This window comes from Equus caballus, chromosome 11, assembly GCF_041296265.1.
Source record: "Equus caballus isolate H_3958 breed thoroughbred chromosome 11, TB-T2T, whole genome shotgun sequence".
NCBI classification, from domain to species: domain Eukaryota; kingdom Metazoa; phylum Chordata; class Mammalia; order Perissodactyla; family Equidae; genus Equus; species Equus caballus.
In genome coordinates, this window is record NC_091694.1 from 45,743,020 (window position 1) to 45,765,193 (window position 22,174).

At 52.8% G+C, this 22,174-nt stretch overlaps 1 protein-coding gene and 1 long non-coding RNA gene across 2 annotated transcripts in view; one reads left to right on the forward strand and one right to left on the reverse strand.

Annotated features, from left to right (window-relative positions):
- RTN4RL1 (reticulon 4 receptor like 1) overlaps positions 1 to 22,174 on the reverse strand; it is a 67,389-nt gene that overhangs the window by 10,214 nt on the left and 35,001 nt on the right. The window lies entirely within an intron of this gene.
- LOC138916301 (uncharacterized) lies at positions 4,567 to 5,842 on the forward strand. Its single transcript, XR_011423410.1, has 2 exons — positions 4,567 to 4,744; positions 5,633 to 5,842. It is a non-coding gene; the product is annotated as an uncharacterized lncRNA (long non-coding RNA).

The following is a 22,174-nucleotide window of genomic DNA, read 5'->3' on the forward strand; positions in this document are numbered from 1 at the left end:
GTGCCCCTGAACTGCTAGCTCAGGGTGGGCTGCAGGGGAGGCGCGGCCAAGCGTGGTGTTTGCGTTGCTGCTACTGTTAACGGGAGCAGCTGCCACCCCCTTAGGGCTCTCTCCCCAACCCCCAGTGGACCGTGGCCTTTACCCCAGCCACCCTAGTGTTTGCAGACCCCAGAACCTGGTACGGGGACCTGATAGATGGAACACTGAGTCAGGGCTCAACCCCAGGTTCAAGTTTGCTGCCAGGCTTTGGCTGCCCCCAGGGCACAGCAGGTGGGGATGGGGTCTTGACCTCTCTATTTTGCCCTCTCTCCCAGTCCGTCTGTCTCCATCTGGAGTCACCAGATCTCTGCAGGAAGCCCCAGGCACATGAGCTCTACCTTTACCTCGTGAAGCCCTCTTAGGGCTCATAAGATGTGTCCCATGTTACTCAAATTTGCTCCCCAGTTCGGGGGCCCCAGAACCTGGGCTGTGGCAGTGCAGACTGCAAGGCTGAGGACCGAGGGCTCCTGAGAGCCAGCCTTCACAGGACGTTTCGAGATGGCTCTGGGCCCTGCCTCCCCTCTCCGAACCCTGTGGAACCAACTGTCCCCCTCCCCAAATCATGGCAAACTGTGGACACCCCCGCAAGCAGACAGGCCCACTGAAACCAGAGTGGTGTCTTAGGCGTGTTTAGTGGGGCAGGGGAACCTCTGCGGGGGTGGGAGAGTCCTCAGGGCAAGTGTCTGTTGAGATGCCTGCCGGGGGGTCTTTGAGGGGGTGTGAGGGAAAGGGAATGGGGTGGGAATCTACCAAATTCTGAAAGTCCCGGCATTGGGTGACACAAAACAGAAGATGGGACCCAGCCTTTGAGAAGCAGGCACAGAACTCTCTGCCAGGAGCCCTTGTTCCTAGTCCCCGGAACAGCCACTGCTTCCTTGCTGTCAGTGACAGGCATTCAGAACCCACATCCAGGGTATTGGTCCTCCCGTTCTGAATCTGTCCCACAACTCCTTTGTCTATGTGAGAAACAGCTCCATGCTCGGGGCTGCAACAGGAACACGCAGCTTCTTTCCTGAGAGCCTACATTCCAGGGAGAAGATGACTAAACAAAGGAACGAGACAGACAAGCCCAAATCACCAAGGGTGGTAGGAACTGGGGACACAACGAGAGGGTTAAGATTGACACGAATGGAGGGACTGACCTTAGCTCGTGTGCTCATGGAGGGCCTCCCTGAGCAGCAAAACCTGAGTTAAAATCTAAAGGATAAGAGGGAGCCGAGGAACAGTCTTGCAGGCAGACAGAATAGCAGGTGCAAAGGCCCTGGGACAGGACTGAACTTGGTGTGGACGAGGGGAGAAGGGCAGAAATGTGATCAGAAAGGCAGGAGGCAGGGCTTGCAGGGCCTTAAAAGCCTCAGCAAAGAGTTTGGATCTAATTCTGGCTGTGGCAAGAAGCCACTAAAGAGCCTGCACTAGGAGCAGCATGATAGGATGTGGGGGGCTGCTAGTGGAGCACGGATTGAGGGAGAGCAACACGGAAGGAGGGGAGGCCTGTGGCTATTGTGGGTGAGAGATGTGGGGGTCCAGAGGAGGAGGGACCATGGAGACAGAGAGCAGTGGACAGATGGAGAAACGTTTGGGATGTAGAATTGACAGGACACACAGGTGGAGCAATGGGAGGGAGATGGGGTGGGAGGTCCACAGGGTGGCTCTGAGAGGATGAGGGTACAGTGAGACTGGGGGAGCCAAGGAAAGTGGGTAGGGGCCAACAAGAGCTCAGTTTAGGACACACAAAGTCTGGGAAGCCTTATAGAGATGTTTAGTTGGTGGCAGCCGGATGTACAAAACTGGAGCCCAGAGGTGAGAAGCACACTGGGGAGTCATCCGCAGAGAGATGGTACTTAAGTCCGTGGGGTGGATGAGGTCACCATGAGAGTCAAGAGAGAAGACACAGGACTGATGCCTCTGGCAACACAACAATTCTGAAGGAGTATAAAGGAGAAGGAATGGTCAACGAGGTCAGAGGAGAGCCAGGAAGTGTGGTGTGACTGAAGCCAAGAGTGTTTCAAGAAGGAAGGAGGAATCAGCCGTGATGAGGGCTTCTGAGAAGCTGACGTGAGGACGGAGAAGTGTCCAGTTGATTTGGCAACCTAGAGGTAACTGGTGATGCTGGAAAGTTCGTTTCCGGTAGAAAGGTAGGGAGAGGAGGCATACAGGAGTGGGATGACGAATGAATGGGAGGTGAGGAAGGGGCGTGAGCACTGTATCAGGACAGGCTAGGGCATGCTGACATCACAAGGGACCCCAGAATCTCAGTGGCTTCCAACAACAAAGGCTGGTTTCTCTCTCACATAGGACAGCTGAGGCTTTGCTCAGGGAGCCGGTCAAGAGAGCACCCTCCATCCCAGAGGGAGAAGAGGACATGGCCACTACTAGCTCTTACAGCTTTCCTTTTAAGCGACTAACTTCCCTCCTGCTCACATTTCATGGTCAGAGTCAGTCACATGGCCCAGCCTGTTGTCAACAGGGTAGGGAATAATGCTCCCGGGGTTGGGGGGTGGGGAGTCAGCGAGCAGTATTTGTGAGGCCATTTGGACAGGAAGTTTTGCTGTGAAGGGGGCAGAGAAACGGGCCAGGACCTACAGGGGCGTGGGGTCCAGGGAGCTTGTTTTTTTTTTTTTCTCTGCTTTATCTCCCAAAACCCACCCTGTACACAGTTGTGTATCTTAGTTGCAGGTCCTTCTAGTTGTGGGATGTGGGACGCCGCCTCAACATGGCCTAATGAGCAGTGCCATGTCCGCGCCCAGGATCCAAACCCTGGGCCGCCGCAGCGGAGCGTGCGAACTTAACCACTCGGCCACGGAGCCGGCCCCCTGTTTGTTTTTTAAGATGTTCTTCACTAGAGCCTGTTTGCATGCTCATGAGCACGATTCAGGGGGAAAGAGAAAAACTGATGCAGTCAGAGTGAGAGGGCCAAAGACAGCGAGATCCAGGGCTCCAAAGGAACAGCTTCTGCGCTGTAACAGGAGGGACTACAGTATACACAGATGAGAAGATGGTGGAGTTAGCCTCCGAGGGCTTCTATTTCCTCCATGAAGTCAGAGGGGGTCATCAGCGGAGAGGGAAGGTAGGGAAGGGGGTGGGAGTTTGAGGAGAAAGAAAACAGAAAGAAACAGGCATTCTGTGTGGTGGGAAATCAAGCTACCCTCATCACATGAGAGGTTCGTGGGGGACAAGGAAGTAGAGGGTGTTTGCAAACACAGGTTTCCAGTGCCCACGCCCCGGCCTCTGGCCAAGTGCTCCTATCTCTTGCTGGGCCTCCTCCAATTAAGTGTGATCAAGTCACTGCCCTAATGACAGTGCATTCGCTCAGCAAATATTGACTTCACCTCTTCCTCTGGGCCAGGCACTGTGCCAGCAGCACTCTGGGGACAAAAGACCCAGTTCCTGGCTTCCACAAGCTGTCTTCCTCAACAGCCTCAGGATTTTAAGTTGTGGACATGTGTCACTCTTTTTGGCCACCCAGCTGCTAAACCCTCTTCCTGTATTGGGAAGATCTCCCAATCTATGTAAATGAGTCCTTCCTTCCCAGTAGAAGCTCAAAAGCCCTTTCCCAGCCTCCCTCGCAGCTTGGGCTCTGCCACTCAACACACCTACCCCAGACTCTGAACTAGGACTTAGTGACGCAAATAAGCAGGGGCCCAAGCAGGATCCATGCTTGCAAGAATGACAGCAGCGACAGAGCCTAGGGTGGGTGGGGGCAGTGACTATGGTGGGAACATTGGAGGTGTAAGCTAGAGGTGACTTGGCCTTCATTTGGGGTGTTGCTCCTGCCTTTGGAGCCACCAACCCTCTGGGAGATTCTGTGAACTACCCAACACCCTTTAAATAAACCTGCTTTTTATTTCAATTAGTCAAGGCTGGTGTCTGTTGCTTGCAAATAAGAATGCTCACTGATGTGAGGTCCCTTGAGCTGAGCATGGCATATAAGCCCATCCACGGTCTGGCCCCGCTTCCCCCATTCCTACTCTCTGCCACTCGTCTCAGCTCAGGGGCTTCTCACTCCCCCTCCCTGCCTTCTTATGGGAGCAGCTCCACAAGTTCCCTTGGGGGGACCATCCCTCACCCACTGCAGGTGATTCAGGAGGCAGGGCTATCAATCAGTGGCCAGGCTCAGCCTTCAGCCTCTCCCCCAGGAATTTGAACCTGAACCTGAAGCAGAGTGACTTGGCTGGAGTTGTTTCACCCGGTGGGCCATCCTGAAGACACTGCCCCAGAAGTTCTTTTGAACAAGACCCCCAGACCCACCCTGGTTCCTGCCCTCCCCAGAGCTGGGCTGTTCAGCTTCTCCTTTGGGGTCCCATTTTCTTTCTGCAGAGGTCCACCCAACACCCCTCTCCATGGCTATCAGGATCCAAATGTCCTTTAGTTCTCAGGTAGCCATATGCTCTAGAAGAGCTTGGCTCCTGCCCAGCCCAGGGAGTGGGTCTTTATTAGTCTACTCCATTGTCAGTGATTGGTTTAGACAGGAGCATGTGACTCCATTCTGACCAATGAGACACAAAGAGAGTCCGCTGCAGGACTTCTGGGAAAATCTGTCTTCCTCTTGAAAAGGGACACAAGGAAGGGATGTTCTCTTTCGCTGCCTCTGAGTGTGGTTGGGTGAGGATGAAAAGCATGGTGCTGAGGCACCATCTTTCCACCATGAGGGGACCAGCCTAAAGGCCAAAGCCAGCTTGGCGAGGACTACAGAGCAAAAAAGATGGTGAGAACCTGGATCCATAATGACCTTATTGAGCCAATGAGTCAACCACTCCTGGGATCTGCAAACTGCTTGTTCTATGACATAATAAGTCCTCTTCTTGTTTTAGCCATTTTGAGTTGGGTTTTTAATTACTTACAGCCCAAGGTGTCCTAACTAACGCCTTCCAATGAGTTCCTCTTTTGCTTAGTCAGCCAGACCAGATTCTCTTGCTTCAACCCAAGTCTAACTTATGTACCGGATAACTGCACAACTCAGCTCAGAAGGACTTGCTCCAGGAAGCCTCCCCAGACCTTCCTTCTGGGTTAGACCCTGCACCTCCTCAGCGCTGCCTTCTCTGACGGCACCCACCACTCTCTTTTTTATTTTATTTAAAAAAATTTTTCCTTTTTCTCCCAAAGCCCCCTGGGACATAGTTGTGTATCCTTAGTTGTGGGTCCCTCCAGTCACGGCATGCAGGATGCCGCCTCAGCATGGCTTGATGAATGGTGCCATGTCCATGCCCAGGACTCGAACCGGCAAAACCCTGGGCTGCCAAAGCAGAGCGCGCAAACTTAACCACTTGGCCACGGGGCCGGCCCCCACCACTCTCTTAAAGTCACCTGCCTCCACCGCCAGAGGTGCAGAACTGCTGGGGTGTCCGGTGGTGCCTGGTACACAGAGCTCATCCATGCATGCCTGGGAAGCGAACGAATGATTTAGCCGATGTAATTCTAGACAAAAGCAAAGAAACCAGGTGCTTTAGTTAGCCAAGGTGACCTTACTGTGGGTAAATGTAGTTTTAGCAGCCAGAGGAACCCAGGGTAGGTACCTCATTCCTAAGAGAGCAATGAGTGCACCAGGCATGTCAGGCCTCACCTCACAGACCTTTCTCTTTTGACTCCTCTGCAGAATCTCGCTGACAGACCGCTTAAGACAGCCTGCAGGGAACGCTTCAGATATGTCTGTGGTGTTCTGTGTCTTCAACTGAGCCGTGGGCTTGGGGATGGATGTTAATTTGTTAATTTTCTTATTCTCTATACCTTATACATACTACATTTTGATGCACACACTTCCTATTTAATAAAAGAAATAAATCATCCAAAAAAAAAAAAAAAAAAACACAGCCTGCAGAGCCTCGTTGAGAATCTCAGGTCCCAGGCCTTGACTTGCTTCTGCTTCCCTGCTGGCCTGAGCCCAGCACTTTCTCCAGGGACCCACATGTGTCCAGCCAACAGCACATGCCAGCCTCTGACCCCAAGTTGGGAGCTTCAGCTAGGGAGCACTCAGGACAGGGTTCCCAGTGTCCCCAAACACTATTTCCCCCACAAGGTTTATTTTTAAAGTCACTCTTCATCATTTATTTTAATTTTAAAATAATACCTCTCAATTGTGGAAAATGTGAAAAGTAGAGAAGTAAAAAGGAAGAAAAATCACCACAGACCCATTACCCTTGACAACCATCGACAGTGCCTTGCTGTACGTTCTTTCAATACTTCCTTCATTTATATAGGGATATATAAAATTTAAATAAAAATTTTATGTAAAGCAATAAAATTGGTATCATGCTATATATGCAGCTCTGCATCCTGCCTTTTCTGCTTAACGTAGACCGTTCATTCCTTCAGCAGCTCTCCAAGTGCCTCCATCTGCGAGGCTCGGCACTAAGGCAGCCACGGGGAGCCCAGCAGGCAGAGCAACCCCACCCTCTACCCGCCAGGAGAGCACAGTCTGATGGGGAAACAGACACGCATCACATGGCCACGTCCATATTTAATCGCACCCTGGAGGGAAGAGTACGGAGAGAGAGATCCAGATAGTTGGGAGAACTGTGGGGGCTCCCCTAGCCGGTGGGGGTGGGAAGGCTGGGAGCGTTTGAAGATTAGAAGGACTCCACTGTGGGGGTGGGTGGTTCCAGGCGGAGGGAACAGCATATGCTGAGGGCCTGAGGCCAGAGAAAACACACAGTTAAGTAAGAGAAGAGAAGTGTGGTAACAGGCACAATTTTTAGAGACTACAGAATATCTTACTGTACGGACAGACCGTAATTTATCTGTGGAGCATTTAGATTGTCTCTCATTTTTCACTCATAAATTATCAGGGCAAAATTGGTTACGTTAGTTGCCTCCTGGGAGGGCTACTGGGAGCTTGGGGGCTGGGGTGAGGGAACTTCACTGTACACCTGCCAGGAAGTTTTGATTTATTACCATGGGAATGTACCTATTGAGTCTTTTAAGAGTCATTTAAATTAAAACTAAATAATGTTGGAATGAACGTCTCTATGCATAAAGCTTTGTTCAAATTTCTCAATCTCTCCCTAAATCAGAGATTCATTGAGTCCAAGTCCTCTTGACACAGGGTGACAAGTCACCTTCCAGAAAGTTTAGCCCATAATGCCTTAAGTTCTACATCCAGAAAATCACCCACTATGGGGGCTTTCAGAGACTCGTCCCTTTCCTCTGCCTTCCCAGCGGGACTGAGCTACTCAAAGGAGACAAGAGCCGTGTGCCTCACGTGGACAGGAGGACTCTCGTGAGGAAGTCAGACCTACCCATACTGTGGGCATCCACAGACATTCACTGGATGTTCCCCAAAACATTATTAGGAAGGTATTCATATCCCTAGTTTACAGCTCAGAAAAATAAGGCTCAATGAAGTGTGATGATTCACCCAAGATGGTGGAGCCGGAAGTCCAACCAAGATTGATCTGGCATCCAACCACGGGAAGAGAGCTCTCTCTCCTCTGAGGCCACTGCCCCCTCATTGACCCTCTCCCAGCCTCTCCCCCTCCAGCACCCCAACAGGCAGCTCCCGCACCTCCCATGAACTGTGTCCTTGCTCCCTTGCCAATAAGTCCAGTCCTCCCCGTCTTCACTATTTATTTCCTCTCCTTGTGCTTCACACCCATGAGGCTGGGGAGTGGACAAGGCAGATGGGGGAAGAAGTGGAAATTCTGTGTAATACCTTCGTCTGTATCACAAAACTTGTCTTAAGTGCCAGCCCCAGGGATTTGCTGGAGTTGGTGCGACGGAGGTGGGGCTGAAGGTCAGACTAAATTGGACTAGTAACCCCAGGGGGATACTTGAAAGAGGTTGCTAAAGACAGCATTTCCGGCAGGAACGCGAGGTGGCAGTGGGCAGCAGGCAGCATGCAGGCCTGATGGCCAGGTCAAGCCAGCTTAGCCGGGCTGGTGGTGACAGGCCTGGGTTCACACGTCCTCCTCTGGAAACCTGAAATCTTGCCTTTTCCCCCCAATAATGAGTTGGTATAAAAATGGATCTTGAATAAAATTGTCTGCAGTTTTCAAATTTCAAACTGCATTAGTCAAAATATATCAAATTTCCGTGTACTGACTTACCACCTGCTCAAGATCTGATCGTTTTTCAGCTGGAATATATTGAAATATGAATCACCTCCTGAGAGGAAAAAGTGGGGGAAAAAGCAGAGGGAAGACCCTATCAAAATGTGCCAGTGGGCGAACAGGAGTCCTGTGCTCCTTTGGGCTCCCCCAGCCGCCCCGCCCCTCCAACAAAGGCTCCTGGGTGGCCCAAGCCCCTCAGCCACTTCCCCTTGATATCCAGTCTCGAGCCCGAACCCCTACACTCTGGGCAGTCCATGCCACACAGTGCAGACCATGATCAGTGCAAGTCCTCCAGCCTTTTAATAAGCAGCTACTATGTGCCGGGAGCTCATTCTTTCAGAGAGGCAGACTCTAATCATACTGCTAAATCTGACACTGACTTCCTTGTCGCTCACTGAGTTAGCAGCACTGGACACAGTTGTCTCTCCTTTCTGGAAACACTTTCTTCTCTTCAGAGATAAGGCCCTGCTGTTTATTCCCCTGCCTTGCTGGCTGCTCTTCTTGGTCTGTTCTGCTGGTGGCTCCTCCTCTGCCTGATCTCTACCTGTCCTGATTCCTGAGGGCTCAGCCCTTGGACCTGCTCTCTCCCTTAGCCACACCCATCCCCAGGGGAGCTCACCCAGGCCCCGGTTTTAAATAGCTCTCCACGAGGATGAAGATCAGACATGTGTCTCGGTCCCGAACTCTCGACCAGCCCACCCAACTGCTTACCTGACGTTGCTATGGGGATATCTAACAAGCAGCTCAAACTTAATGTGCCCTACAGGTGTTTCCCACATAGGCGTCCCTATCTCAGAAAATGAAAACTCCATCCTTTTGGTTGCTCAAGCTGAAAATATAGACATCATTCTATATTCCCCCCTTTCCTTCAGTCTCTTTGCCTTTAATCCATCAAGTCCCATGGGTTCTACCTTCAAAACATATCCCAAATCTGTTCACATCACTCCATCCGCGCTGCCCACATCCTCTTCTAGGTTGCCATCTTCTCTCCCCTGGACCACTGCAACGGCCTCCCTCCCTGTTCTCCTGCTTTTACCTCAGCCCATCACCACCCGCGGCCCACACCACGGCCACAACCATCTTCAAAAACAGTAAGCGCTATCATGTTACTCTCTTGCTTGAAACCTTCCAGTGGCTTCCCATTGCACAAGAATAAAATGCAAACTCCTCAGCTACCCACAGCGTCCTCATGACCGGCCCCCGCCACCTCACCACCCCCGTCTTCTACCATTCTCCGAGTCGCTGGCCAGATTGGCCTCCCTGTTCCTACACCACAGCAAGCTCATTCTTGCCTTGGCAGTTTTGTTTTGTTTTATGGTAAGATACACATAACATAAAATGTCCCATTTAAACCATTTTAAAGCACACAATTCAGTGGCATTTAGTATATTCATGATGTTCTACAACCATCACCACTATCTAGTTCCAGAACATTTACATCGTCCCAAAGGGAAACCCCACACCCATTAGCAGTCACTCCTTATTCTTCCCCCCTCCACCCCCCACCCCCCCGGCCCCTGGCAACCATTAATCTGCTTTCTGTCTCAGAGGATTTGCCTATTCTGGACATTTTGTACAAATGAAATGATACAATACACATTTGCCTTGGAGTTTTATCACTGACTCTTTCTGCAGGAAGCATTGTGCCCCAGGCCCTTGCAGGACCACCTCCTTCTTAGTATTCAGGCCTCAGCTCAAGCATGCCTCCCGTCTAAAGCAGATGCCCCACCCCCCCAACCCAGTCACTCTTGATTACATAAGTACCCTGCTCTATTTCTCTCTTAAAACTTAACACTCTCTGATAGTATCTTAATTGTTTGTTTACATGGTTATTGTCTTTCCCCCTCTCTGCTTGTTCCCCGTGATGTCCCCAGCCCCCAGGACAGTGCCAGACACCTAGGAGGCGTTCAACAATTATTTGTGGATGGAGGGAACAAGTGTGCTATTAGCCTGCTCCGTGATGGAGCCGTCTACAGTGCTGCAGAAACATGCAGGAGGGAGGAAGCAAGCAGCGCTGCCAGGGAGTGGAGGGGTCACAGAGGGAAGGCAGCCTCTAAGGGGGAGTAGAGGCTCAGCTGGGATCCAAGGGGCAAGAGGGAGGGCAGCCGGGTGGAAGGAACTGCAGGGTCAAAGGCCTGGAGGCACGAGACAGCATGTCTAGTTCGGAGTCCTGTGATGTCTTCTCCTCTAGTTTGCCATTTGTCCTCTAAATGTTTCTCCAACCTCCATGGAGCGGAGACACGATAGACGTCCAGGAGCTGGGTTTGATACAAGATGTAAAGTACTGAGAGGAAAGAAAGGAAAGGGTTTTTTTCGGTTGTTCCTTCTCCCCTCACCATGGTCCTAGCATGTGCTGGACACTCCCACAGACACAAAGGGAAACAGACTGGTTCCAAGTTTCCTGATTTTGAGTCATCCTCCACCACCTTTAAGAGAGACGGAAAGGTGGAAGGGGATGATGAGGTATATTATAGACAATCGTCAACTGTGTTTTGAGGATGGGGCTCCTAGGAGGGAGGCAGAGCTAGGATGGACCTGGGGCCCCCACACAGGCCCTCCCCGGCCTTATTGTTCTGAGCTGAGCTGCCAGCCCCTCTGGGTACTGGGCTGTCTGTGAGCACTGCGTCCTTCATTTCTCCTGATCGAATCAGGCCCGGCTGACCCAGGCCCTGTAGCTCTGGGAGTCCAGCAGAGCTCCCAAGAGGAGAGGCCCTTCCCCATTGCTGAGGGGCTCAGGAGGGCAAATTCAATTGTGCACAAGGCAGGAGCCATTAACCTGTCTGTGGACTGTGGTGCCCCCACCCTCTCTCCCCTCTGCCAGCAGGGCCTGTCCAGGCTGCCTCTGCTGGATCCCAGCCTCCTACTACCTCAAGGGCCTCGTGCTGCTCCTGGGCTGTGCCCAGCCTCCTCTCTCCCTCAGTACCCCGTAGCTTCCATCACCCCTGCCTCTAGGATCAGGGAGGATTTTGAGCTCAGGAAAACAAATCCATGAGGAATTTACCCCCTCCTTAGGCCTGGCTCTTAGGCCTTCCTCCTCAAACTGCTGGGGGAAATCCACCCTTAGGAATCATAATGGGGAAGAGGCCCTGGAAGCAGGCTGGGGCCATTTGAGCAGAGAAGTCTGAGGTCTCAAATAGCTAGAGTGTGGTCGAGAGCTGTGCTGTCCGGACAGTAGCCACCACCACATGTGGCCCCTGAACACTTGAAATGTGGCAATTTCAGAGATTTAGTACAAAAAAGAATACTTGCTATACCGATGACATGTTGAAATGGCAATATTTTGAATACATTGGGTTAAATAAAAATATTCACAAATTAATTTCTCCTGTTGCTTTTTACTTTTTGAATGTGGCTAACAGAAATTTCAAAGTAGAGGCCGGCCCCGTGGCCGAGTGGTTAAGTTCGCACGCTCTGCTTCGGCGGCCCAGGGTTTAGCCAGTTCGAATCCTGGGTGCGGACATGGCATCACGCATCAAGCCATGCTGAGGCAGCATCCCACATGCCACAACTAGAGGGACCCACAACTAAAAATACACAACTATGTACCGGGGGGCTTTGGGAGAAAAAGGAAAAATAAAATCTTTAAAAAACAAAAAAAGAAAATTCAAAATTCAAAGTACATATGGCCCACATTTCTATTGGACAGAACTGGTCTTGAGTGATGGACACAGGTCCCGGGTGGGCATGTCTCCTTGGCCCCATGGACTCCTTGTCCTTTGGGGAGGGGACCAACAGGAAGAGAGCCAGAGCAGTGCCCTCTGAAGTGTGGTACTGCTTGAAGGAATCAGACACTCAAAAGGCTGTCCTAGACGAGTGCAGCTGAAAGACCAGTGACTTCTCCGTGGAGGGATGTGCCCAGAAAGGTACTGGAGACAGCTCCCAGGAGGGGCGTGGCCTGGAGAAGCACCCCCGGGAGGGGCGTGGCCTGGGGAAGCTCCCCCCGGGAGGGGCGTGGCCTGGAGAAAGTCTCCAAGGAAGGGGCGTGGCTTGGAGTGGAAAGCAAGGAAGAGCTTTACTGTCGCAGGTTGAGCACTTACGTGGTGCCAGGTGCTTCACAGGCACTGCGGATGCAGCTATGGGCAGCACAGACCCAGTGGCTGCCTTGGAGTGGTTCATGCTCTCATAGGGGCAGCAGGCCCACAGACAGCTCCCTGTGGCCCCTGGGGAGGAGGGGCAGTGACAGGAGGGTGCCCAAGAATTCGAGAGCCCCAGGAGGCAGCTCTGAGTAGAGAGCCAACAGAACTCTCTGGGAAAGTTGGCTTAGCAGATCCCCGACCTGGAATACCACAGATGTGCGAAGGGAAAGAGGAGAGGGAGAAAGAGAGAGGAGGAAGAAGAAATAAAGGGAGATAAAAGAAAGGAGAAAGTCAAGAGAGGGAGCAAAGAAAGCAAGGTGGCTCTCGGGGTGTGGGCTCTGACGCCAAGAACTGACGAGGCCCCACCAGGAGAGGGTCTGAGGGGTTAGGGAAAGAATATCCAGAATGGTGCTGAGGAAACCCAATGGAAGTTCCCGCCTGGGAACGGGGACGGGGTGGTAGGAGGCTGCGAGGGTCACATGTCCTCGCTGCAACAGGGAGCTGTGGGTGGTACCACGTCGGGACAAGCCAGGGGCCTGATGGAGAAAGAAGGGCTGTTGCAGGTCTGCTGGGCAGGCCAGGCTAGGGCCACGACTAGTCTCACTGTTGTCTCTTCTCCCATACCCCCGAGGAGCCCTCTGAAGGGACATCCAGCACATTTACTGTGGAGGAGGAGCACAGGTTGGGAGCTCTCCTGAGTGGGTCTGGCTGACCCTCAAGGGTGCAGAGGGGAGTTAGCTCGGGCCGAGTTGGCCTGGGGCCTCTCCCAGTTTGCTCTCCTGGTGAAATCCACTGGCCACTCTCTGCCCAGCCCCTCCCACTCCCCCGCCCCACCACTTCCCAGCCTCCTGGGAGGGCCCTCCTGCCCTCAGCCCTGCCAGCCACACATCCAGCCCATTCTTCACAAAGTCTGGCTCCTTTGTCCTGGGATTTTCCCCTTCACCTGGGCTCGGTTTATCAAATGGCCACATGGCCACCGTGGAGGACTGCGGCTTCTGTCTTCCCCCACCCCAGAAAGGGAAAACATGCTGGCTTTCCCTGCTTCAAAGTCCAGACCACCTTCTAGGCTCTCCCTAAAGCTCCGCTTCCCGCTCAAGATCGGGCCAGCTCGTTTAGGAAGCCAGGATGGGGAACAAATCAGCAGCACCTTGGAGCTAATGAACGATCCGAGCCTTCGGCTCAGGTCAGCAGCCCCCCACCAGCCTCCGTGGTCCTCTGTGATGGCTCATTATTCCAGTATTCCCAGGAGACAGACGGAATTTTCCCCAACATCGCCTAATTACATTCCAGCTCTACATGATACGGTGACATGTGTCCAAGCCGCACACGATTCCCAGTAAAACCGAGAGGAGAGTGTTCCCGCAGAGGGTGCGGGGGGCTGTTTTCATCTTGAGGTGTGCATGGAGAGCTGCCACCTGGGGAGGCTCCGGGATGCCACCCCCTCTCCAGTCAAGAGCAAGCCCCCCCTGGGTGACTGACAGAACTAGCCCTGAGGCACAGAGGGACAGACAGAAGAGACTTCAAAGGGAGGACGCTGGGGAGAGGTGTGTGTGTAGGAATGTGTTTCCTGGGCACCTGCCACAGGGGATGGGAGAGGGTTCTGATCGGGAATCTCAGGAGCATTCCAACTCCTCAACACAGGGCTCCCCTGGACTGATTCCTTCCCTGTGCCGAGTGGAGCTTCTCGGCGTGTTCCCAGCCTGGGAGAGTCCCTGACATGGGGGAGCACAGGCTCTCTCTTCTGGGGCCCTCTCTGTGCGGCCCCGAGTCTCAGAGACAGCCCCCACCCACTAACAGAGCCAAGGGACACCGATGGGTGTGGAAGTTCCTGGAGGACAGAGTAGGCTCCTTTGCCCCTCCCCTCCCTCCAGCCCCTGGTCTGTCCCCCAGTGATGTGAACTAGAGCCACTGCAGGTCCCTGGCCCGCAATCTTAGCTGGTCCCAGCACTGTGGCTGCCCCAGCATTATTCTATGTGGCCTTCAAGCTTCCTTTCCCAGTCCCCTCAGAGGCCATTCCAAACCTTCCCCTCTTTTCTTAAATCCCTACCCTTGGCCTCCCGGCCTGACCCCTCAACTTCTCAGCATCCTCACACATCAGGCCTTCTGCCTAAGCTAGCTTTAGTCTGGCTCTCTCACTTCTCCTCACTCCAAGGTTTTAATTCAGATGTGCCTACAGGAGCCAAGCAGGAAACAGAAAGGGTGAGTTGGGCAGGCAGAATGGGGCAGGCTGCAACTCGGAAGCCAGGCCCATCGGAGGGCCCCGGATTCCAGCCACTGCTGCCTTACGGGAGGGAGGTCCTGGTTTATCATGTCTTTCGATTTTGCCAGAGGCTGGGAACCAGGATTTTTACATGCAATTGGTTGACTGCAAATTCAACAAAAACCAAAAATGAATACAAAACACTGTGTGAGCCAACCCAACTGCACCTGCAGCCTGATTCGGCCCAGGACCGTGTTTTCTCACGGCTGCCTCTCGTTCTGTACCAGTGTGCCCTCTCTCTCCACGCCTCCACTATGGACTGCTCCCTCTTGGCCCAGAGCCTCACTCAAGTCTCTCCCATTGAACAGCAAACCCCACCTAACCAAAATCTCCCTGCAGACACCGCCTCTCTCCTGCTATCCCCGCGTGCACCCGAGGTAGGCCCACTTCCTCTCCTGGCTCACTCTCTTCAAGCCCCTGCACCTGGGATTCCACCGCCTTCTCACACGCAAACTCCCTGCTGTGCCCAAATCCAGCAGTTTCCAGTCTCTATCGTGCCTCAACTGCCCCCGGCGGGCAAAGCATCCCTCGAAATCTCCCCCTGACCCCTATTTCCTTGACACAACTATCTCCTGGCTCAACTCCAACTTGGGTCTACTCTGGACAGTCCTTCTCAGCCCATCATGGGCACCTCTTCTCATTTTACAGACAGTCCCTGGGGGGCCACCATAACCCAAGCAAATCCATCTTCCTCTTAGCTCTCTCCTAGCTCCAAGTCCGAATCTCCAATGAGCCCCCGCACACGGCCCTTGGGATCGCCCAGACTCTTCCTACTCAGCGTGCCCCAAACAAACATCACGCCCTCCAAAACTTCTCCCCTCTTCCTGGGTCTAGTGCTCTGGGTCCTAAGCCAACATCACCTCCCATCTCACGAGCCTAGCCATGTCAGCCTGTCGTGGTTTCCTGCACATGCATGTTCTCTCCCACCTCCAAGCCTTGCGTCTTGCTGCCCCCTCTACCTGAGATGCCCTCCTTCCCTCATCTGCCTGCTAATTCTCACCTGTTTTTCCAACGTGGCACAGGCTAAGGGGATTCTCCTGGCTTTGGGCTTACCTAGAACCCTCTGCTCCTTCAACAGGGATTCATAATTGTCAGTTTGCATGTAGGTACCTATTGTTAGGTGGGAGACTGAATATATAAACAGGCAATGCCAGACCACATATAAAAATAGAACTCTGACCCCCAATCTCAGTAACCAGTCCAGAAACCACCCCATTATCTACAGGAACCAGCCCAAGTGCCCAGCCTGCTATCTACAAGTCAGACTGGGAGAAAATCAGACACATCTCCAGCAAGCAGTCCAGAAATCCAAAGAGTAACCCCTGTAACAATCAGCCCCAAACAGCCAGGGCTTGATTAGCTTCCCTAATTTTTGTCCCCACTTCTGACTTAGGGCCAACCAGAGAAAACAAAATATGTTTCCCTAACCAAACACATAGGATGCCCGCTTCTAGTTAGCCTGCCTCCAGCTCCCCCTGCCTACAGCCTCCGGTCAGGGCTCACCTGAGCCTCCCCTTTCGCCACTCTAAAGCCTTCCCACTCCTCAGCCTGCCTTTGACTCTGCCAGACACAGTGAGATGGTGGCTGACTCCCTTGGCAAAGCAAGCTGAGTAAATAGCCTTTACCTGCTCTCATCTGATTGGTCTCCATTTAGTTCCACATGTCACAAACCATTTCAAACATGGGGGCTTAACACAAAACTGTTTATTTCATGACCTCATGGCTCTGTGAGCCATGAATGGGCTCTGGGGGATGGTTCTTCTGTCGTTCTCACTTGCGGTTTCTCATGTGGTGGCAGTCAGATGGTGGCAGACGCTGGGGTCATCTGGGCAGAACTAAGATGCCAAGAGACCTGAGCCTCTTTCTGTCTCCATTGGTCTCATGGCTCCTCCTCTCAGTGTGGACTCTGCATGTGATCTCTCAAGCAGGGTAGCAGAACTTCTTACATAGTGGCTCAGATCTCCCCAAACCACAAAAACGAGGCTCCCCGCCTTCTTCAGGCCTAGGCCTGGAACCAGCACAGCCTCACTTCCACTGCATACACTGGTTGAATCAAGTCACAGGTCCAGCCCAGATCCCACGTAGGAAGGGGAAACTCACAAGGACCTGAAGAGCAGGAGCCTCAGACGCCATCTTGGAGACTGCCTACCACACATCTTCCCTCCCACTGACACTGTTCCTGGTCTCTGGGCCCTTGGCATCTAGCAGGGTGCCTGACTGGGTCAGCACTCAGCAACACTTGATGACCGAATGAATGGATGGAAGCATGGTGAGCCCAAGAGATGGACAGAAAGGCTCCACACCGGCTTCCCTGCCCCCAGGCCCACCCACCATGTTTCGTTCACATAAACACTGCTCTCTGCCACTTAACACTCCTCTATTTTTAAACCTCTCAAGCAGTAAGTGATACTTAACATTTTTTTGAATCAGGGACCCCTTAGGGAATCTCATGAAAGCTGTAGGAGACCCTCTCCCTAGAGAAGTGTGCCTCTGTATAGTCACTCACAATTCTGCAGCATATTAATGACAGCTGCCCTTTACCGAGATCTTTACCATGTGCCAGTGATGGTGCGTATGCCGCACGTCCATTGCCTGACTTATTACCCTAAACATGCTGTGAGGTAGATACTACCATTTAGTTCCACTTCATAGGTGAGAAACTGAGGCTCAGAAAGGTTAAGGAATAACTAGAAAGTGGCAGTGGGACTCAGGGCAGGCAGGTGTAACCGCAAAGCCCATACACTCCCAACCACTGCACCATACTGTCTCAGGAGGCTTGGGGGTGCTCTGACGTCCATCTGTGAACCCCAGCTTAAGAATTCCTTCCTTAGGGGCCCCCAAAGTCCTACATCCTGGTCTAAGTACCCTATCTGGCTTCAAGATCCTGAATAAGCCGGACCCACCCTATGCTCCCCCAAGGATTTTTGGCTGCTCTCAGACCACACCCATTGCTCCCTCCAGCCTGGCTACCCCTGACCCTTCATATCGTGGTCCCTCCCCTGAAATGCCCTCTCTACCCTCTGTCTTCACCCAAAGGTCAAGGCTCCTTCTCCCCGGAGCTTTCCCTGACAGTCTGCTCCAGACTAGTGCCTGCTTGAGGCTCTCATTTCCTGAGCAAATGCTGGCTTCCCAACTTAGCTGCGATCCCCTTGGGAGCAGAGACCCATCTTCTGTCTTCCTCACCTTCCTAGACAGGCACTTGCATAAACACTCACTCCTCTCCAGGCCCATTTTCTCTGCTATCATTTGGCTCCTGGATTCTCAAACCCAAAGACAGAATGAGACTCCAGAGTGGACCAGGCCAGAGGGGCTGTCTGGAACTGGACACGTCTCCTTGATGCAGAGAAGCAGCTGCTGAAATGCAGTTTCAGAACCAAGGCCAGAGTCCCACCCCGACCTGGCCACTCCAGCAGGAGGATCTGGTATCACGTTTCTTTCTTTTGCATCCTCAGGGGACACGATGTTGCATTAATTTGTGGCTGCTTTGTTTCCCGATAACAATAAATAAAGACTAAAAAGAATGTGCACACATCGGTCGGATGAACAGCTTCTATGGGAGATCACAGGATAAAAGAAATAGCAACTTCTGGAGTCTCGGGCAATTCTGCTCTCCTGGTGCCACCGGTCAACAGTGCCCGACTCGCAGATGGAAAGCAGAGAGGAGGGTGTAAGACTGCCATCAGCCCAAGGACAGAGGTGACTGACCAGTCCCCCCACCACTTCTGTCCCTACGGGCTGGCCCCAGCCCCTCACGAGCAGCCTGAGGGTTAAGGTCACTGTCCTCCAGGCCTGGGTGGGTCAAGCACCCTGCATTCACTACAGCCACATGAGCAAACTGTTTAATAACAGAATTGGTTTCACAGGTGAGGGAACCAAAGCGAGAGGTAAAGGACTAGCTCAGGATGGCTGTGTCAATCAGGTGTCATTAGGTCTTCTGAGAACAGTTTAATAAAGGGACAATTGACAAAGGCATGGGCAGGGCCTAGAAAATCCACAGGGATAGCAAATAACAGGCAAGAAACCACGAGTGTCACCACCCCTGGGCCTGAAGAGGGGAGGGAAGGGAAAGCAGAACCCAGAACAGAGAAGCTGTGTGGAGCCGGCCCCTTGACAAGAACTGAGGCCTTTGGTCAGAGATGAAGCCAGCTTGTAGGGAGGGGAAATAAAGGCCCAGTAATCACTCTCCTCCCCTCCTCTGCTGGCCTGCCAGTGCCTCCCATTGGCTGCACCTGAAGCCAGAGGGCAGGAGCCCACAGGTGACATAAAGGCCAGCCTCCAGGCATGGGGGGTGGGGGTGGACGGCATGTGGAGTTTCCTAGCACCTTTACCAGCTGGAAAGTGGCACAGCCTGCATTCAAACTCAGACTTGCCTGCCTCCAACAACCAAGCATTCTGCCCTTCCAATACATTTCCATGGAGTGGAAGCCAAAGGAACTCCGAGGGGGCTGTGCAGAAGCCTGGGGTCCCCCACTGCCCTGAGTGTCGGCACCGCCATCAACCACAAGCATAGCGGTCTAACTCCTGCCTTGCTCACTACACAGTTCTGACTCCAAAATGGACTTTCTAGTTCTTCGGGAAGATATGGCACCGAGAGGTTTGAGGAAGTCCCCAGCAGAGGGGAGCTGTGTTTCTACGGTCAACCTAAAAGCCTCTTCTTACATCTTGGCCTAAAAGGCCCCAAACGCCCACACAGAAATGGGTCTCCCCAATGCTGACTGGCTTCCAGCTTAGGGTAGAGAAAGGGTTTCAGCAGAGGTGTGGGCTGAGGCTCTGTGCCTCAGCAGCAGAGCGCCCGGCCCCTCCAAAGGGCAGGATTAGGCTGCGCCCTGGGACAGGAGGCTTGGCGAGCCAACGCCACATCATCTCACATCATCTCACCGAACCCCGCTCCATTTGCAGATTTATTAAATCGAGAGCCAATTCTGACACAGTTTCTTTCAAGCAGTTCTCCCTTGCAGGTGTGTGAAATTTATTTGAGATAAAGAAAACCATTGCAGAGAGAGCACAGTGTTAAAGCCCACCTCTGAGACCAGAAAGAAATAAAAACAGTAGCCCGTACAAATGTGCAATTAAGTTTCCAAATACTTGGGAGCCACGAGAAACACCATCCCCGAGGAGAGCAGGTCTTTAAGGCAATTTTCCTTAACTCTATTCAGCACTCACTCAAAATGCCTTTTAAAAATAACGTATGATTTTCCTCCCTCTCCAAAGGTTCTCTTGTTCTTTCTCTTCCAGGTAAGAACCAGCCAGCTCTCGAGTGAGAAATGCAGTCGCTCACTTGATGGGGGATGATGGACTATGTTTCCAGGAAGGCAGATAAGAAAGGCAAATAAGCTTCCACGTCCGCTGGTGCAGGAGTCCTGCTGAGGTGTGGGGAGGCCCGGGGGTCTACAGCCACCCGTAGAAGGCCACGGTCCCAGAGACCCGACTCAGCTCTGAGGAGGCATGTAGGTGGGGTTCGACAAATGCCCACTTTCCCCAGGGGGAGACTGGAGTCCCTGTGAGAGGTAGAAGCCTCAGTTCTGCTGTAAGCTTTGCTGAGAATTATAGGCTCCTCTTTTGGCATGAGGTTGAGTGAGTGACAAAGAGGGACAAGACAGAGCCAGGGCTGCAGAGGGAGACAGGACTCACAGCCCTGCCCTGCCACACAGCAACAGTGTGACTTTGGGCAGGCGGCTTGGCCCCCCTGAGCCTCAGTCCCCTGAGCTGTAAAATGAGACATTTCACAGGGCTGTTGGGAAAATATGGGATGTATCTGTAAGACCACCTGGCATATTCCCTGAGGCCAGGCAAAAACCACTGCAGCTGGGGCTCAAATCATTGCCCCACTCCTGAAAGGGCTACCCCCCCAGCCACCAGGATGAAGAGCCAGAGGTGTCACCACACAGAGAGACAGCACAGGCCATGGCTGAAAGCCCAGTCTTTTGATGGGATTCAGCTTTGAATCTTAACTCATTATTTAGTGTCTGCGTGCCTCTTGGCCAAAGCCCTTAGCTTGTCTGAACCATCCGTGAAATGGAACGTTAACAATACTAGATCAAATGAACTAACCTATGTAAAATGCTTAGCTAGTGCCTGGCACAGAGATATGCTTAATAAGCAGCTGCTTTGTTGTCATTATGGCCCTCCCAGATCAGACTCCAAGTGCTAAAATTTAATAACATTTTTTTCTTTGTATTTATTTCTGCAGTTACTTTCTATTTATGGCAAATGATACTGTCTCCATTTACAGAAGTATTATCAAGTTTCCTTTTTAAATGTATTTATTTAAGCTAAAGTGGGTCAATATACAGAAGAAAAAAGAAGTGAAAAGATAGTGCTTGTGGCTCACAGATGGGAGAGACACTGGAAAGGTGTGGGGCAGAGACTGAAGTTTGGGGGAACACCAGATAATAACCGGTGTGTAAAGCCGGAAGCCAGGCCCAAGCCGTGTCCCACACCCACTCCACGGCCATCCCAAGGTTGTTCAGAGGCCAGTGACCTTGGAGTCTGCCCTTCCCTACCTTCAGGATCCTCCCTGAATCCACCATCTCATCTTAGGCGGAAGTCCCCAGCTCCCCTAAGGATGACTTTCCCCAAATGAGGGCGCAGTGAAGAGCCGCCTGAGGCCCCTTGCCTGCTTGCCTCCCTTGGGAGGGAGGAGGTGGGGCTGAGCCTCTGGAGTGAACCACAGCGTCGGGAATCTTGGGGCGGGTCTGGCCGGAGGCCTCTGGGCTGAGGGTTAAGGACGCGGGGAGGTGCGGGGTGTGGTTCCTTTGAAGAGGAAAATCAAATGTCATCCTTCTACAACTTCTAACGAGAGACTTGGAGCAGCCAGGAAATAAAAACACCGTCCTGACTCTCGAGGCCGAGGTGTTACAACTCAGTCCCAGTTGCCTGGCAACCGTGCAGGTGTGTGATAGGGCGAGCGGCGCTCCCAGGGAGCCAACCAGCGCCCGCCGGGCCGGCCCAGGTGGGAGACGGCGTGGGGCGCGGGCCGGCAGCAGCAGCCGCAGCCGCATCCCGCATCCGCTCGCGTCCCGCCACCCAACCGCCGCCCCTCCTCTGGCCCCCTCCAACAGGGAAGAACCGCCATTGCCTCTGGGGGTCGAGGTTTGGGCGGCTGCCAGGCTCTGGCACCCCTGCTCCTGCCTCCACTGCTGTCTCTGGCCTGTCTTAGGTCACCGGCTTCGGAATAAGTGGCCAAGAGCCCTGACCTGGTGCAAGGCGGCCCGGGGCCTTCTATCCCACTGTAGCCCAAACCCGGCATTTCAGAGAAGTACAAGAATGGAGACTGGTGGCATTTCCCTCTTTGGGATCTGGGCTCCCCTTCGGCACATAAATACACTTCCTTCTGTCCCCAGAGAAGGTGCTAATGGAGCAGAAGCCTTCAGAGGAGGAATTTGGACACCCACAAGAGCCATCCAGGAGGAAGTATCCAGGTTGCTTCTGCAGCCAGGAATAGAGGCTTAGAGGGCTGGCTGGAATTAGGTCTGCATTTGGATTCCAGCCAGTGACTGACTGGCTGCGTAACCTTGAGCAAGTCATGTAACCTCTCAGTTTGTTCATCTGTAAAATGGGGAAAAATAGGACCCACTTTTAAGGCTGTTGTGTGGATTAAGTGAGATAATACCCACAGAACATTTAGCATGGGGTCTTGCAGGTTTTCAGTCTTCAATTAATCTCAGAAAAAGAAACAGCTCCATTAAGGCATGGAAGCTGTTGCTACCGGGCACAAGTCACAGAGTTGCTGGGGAGATTCCGACCCAGAGCACATG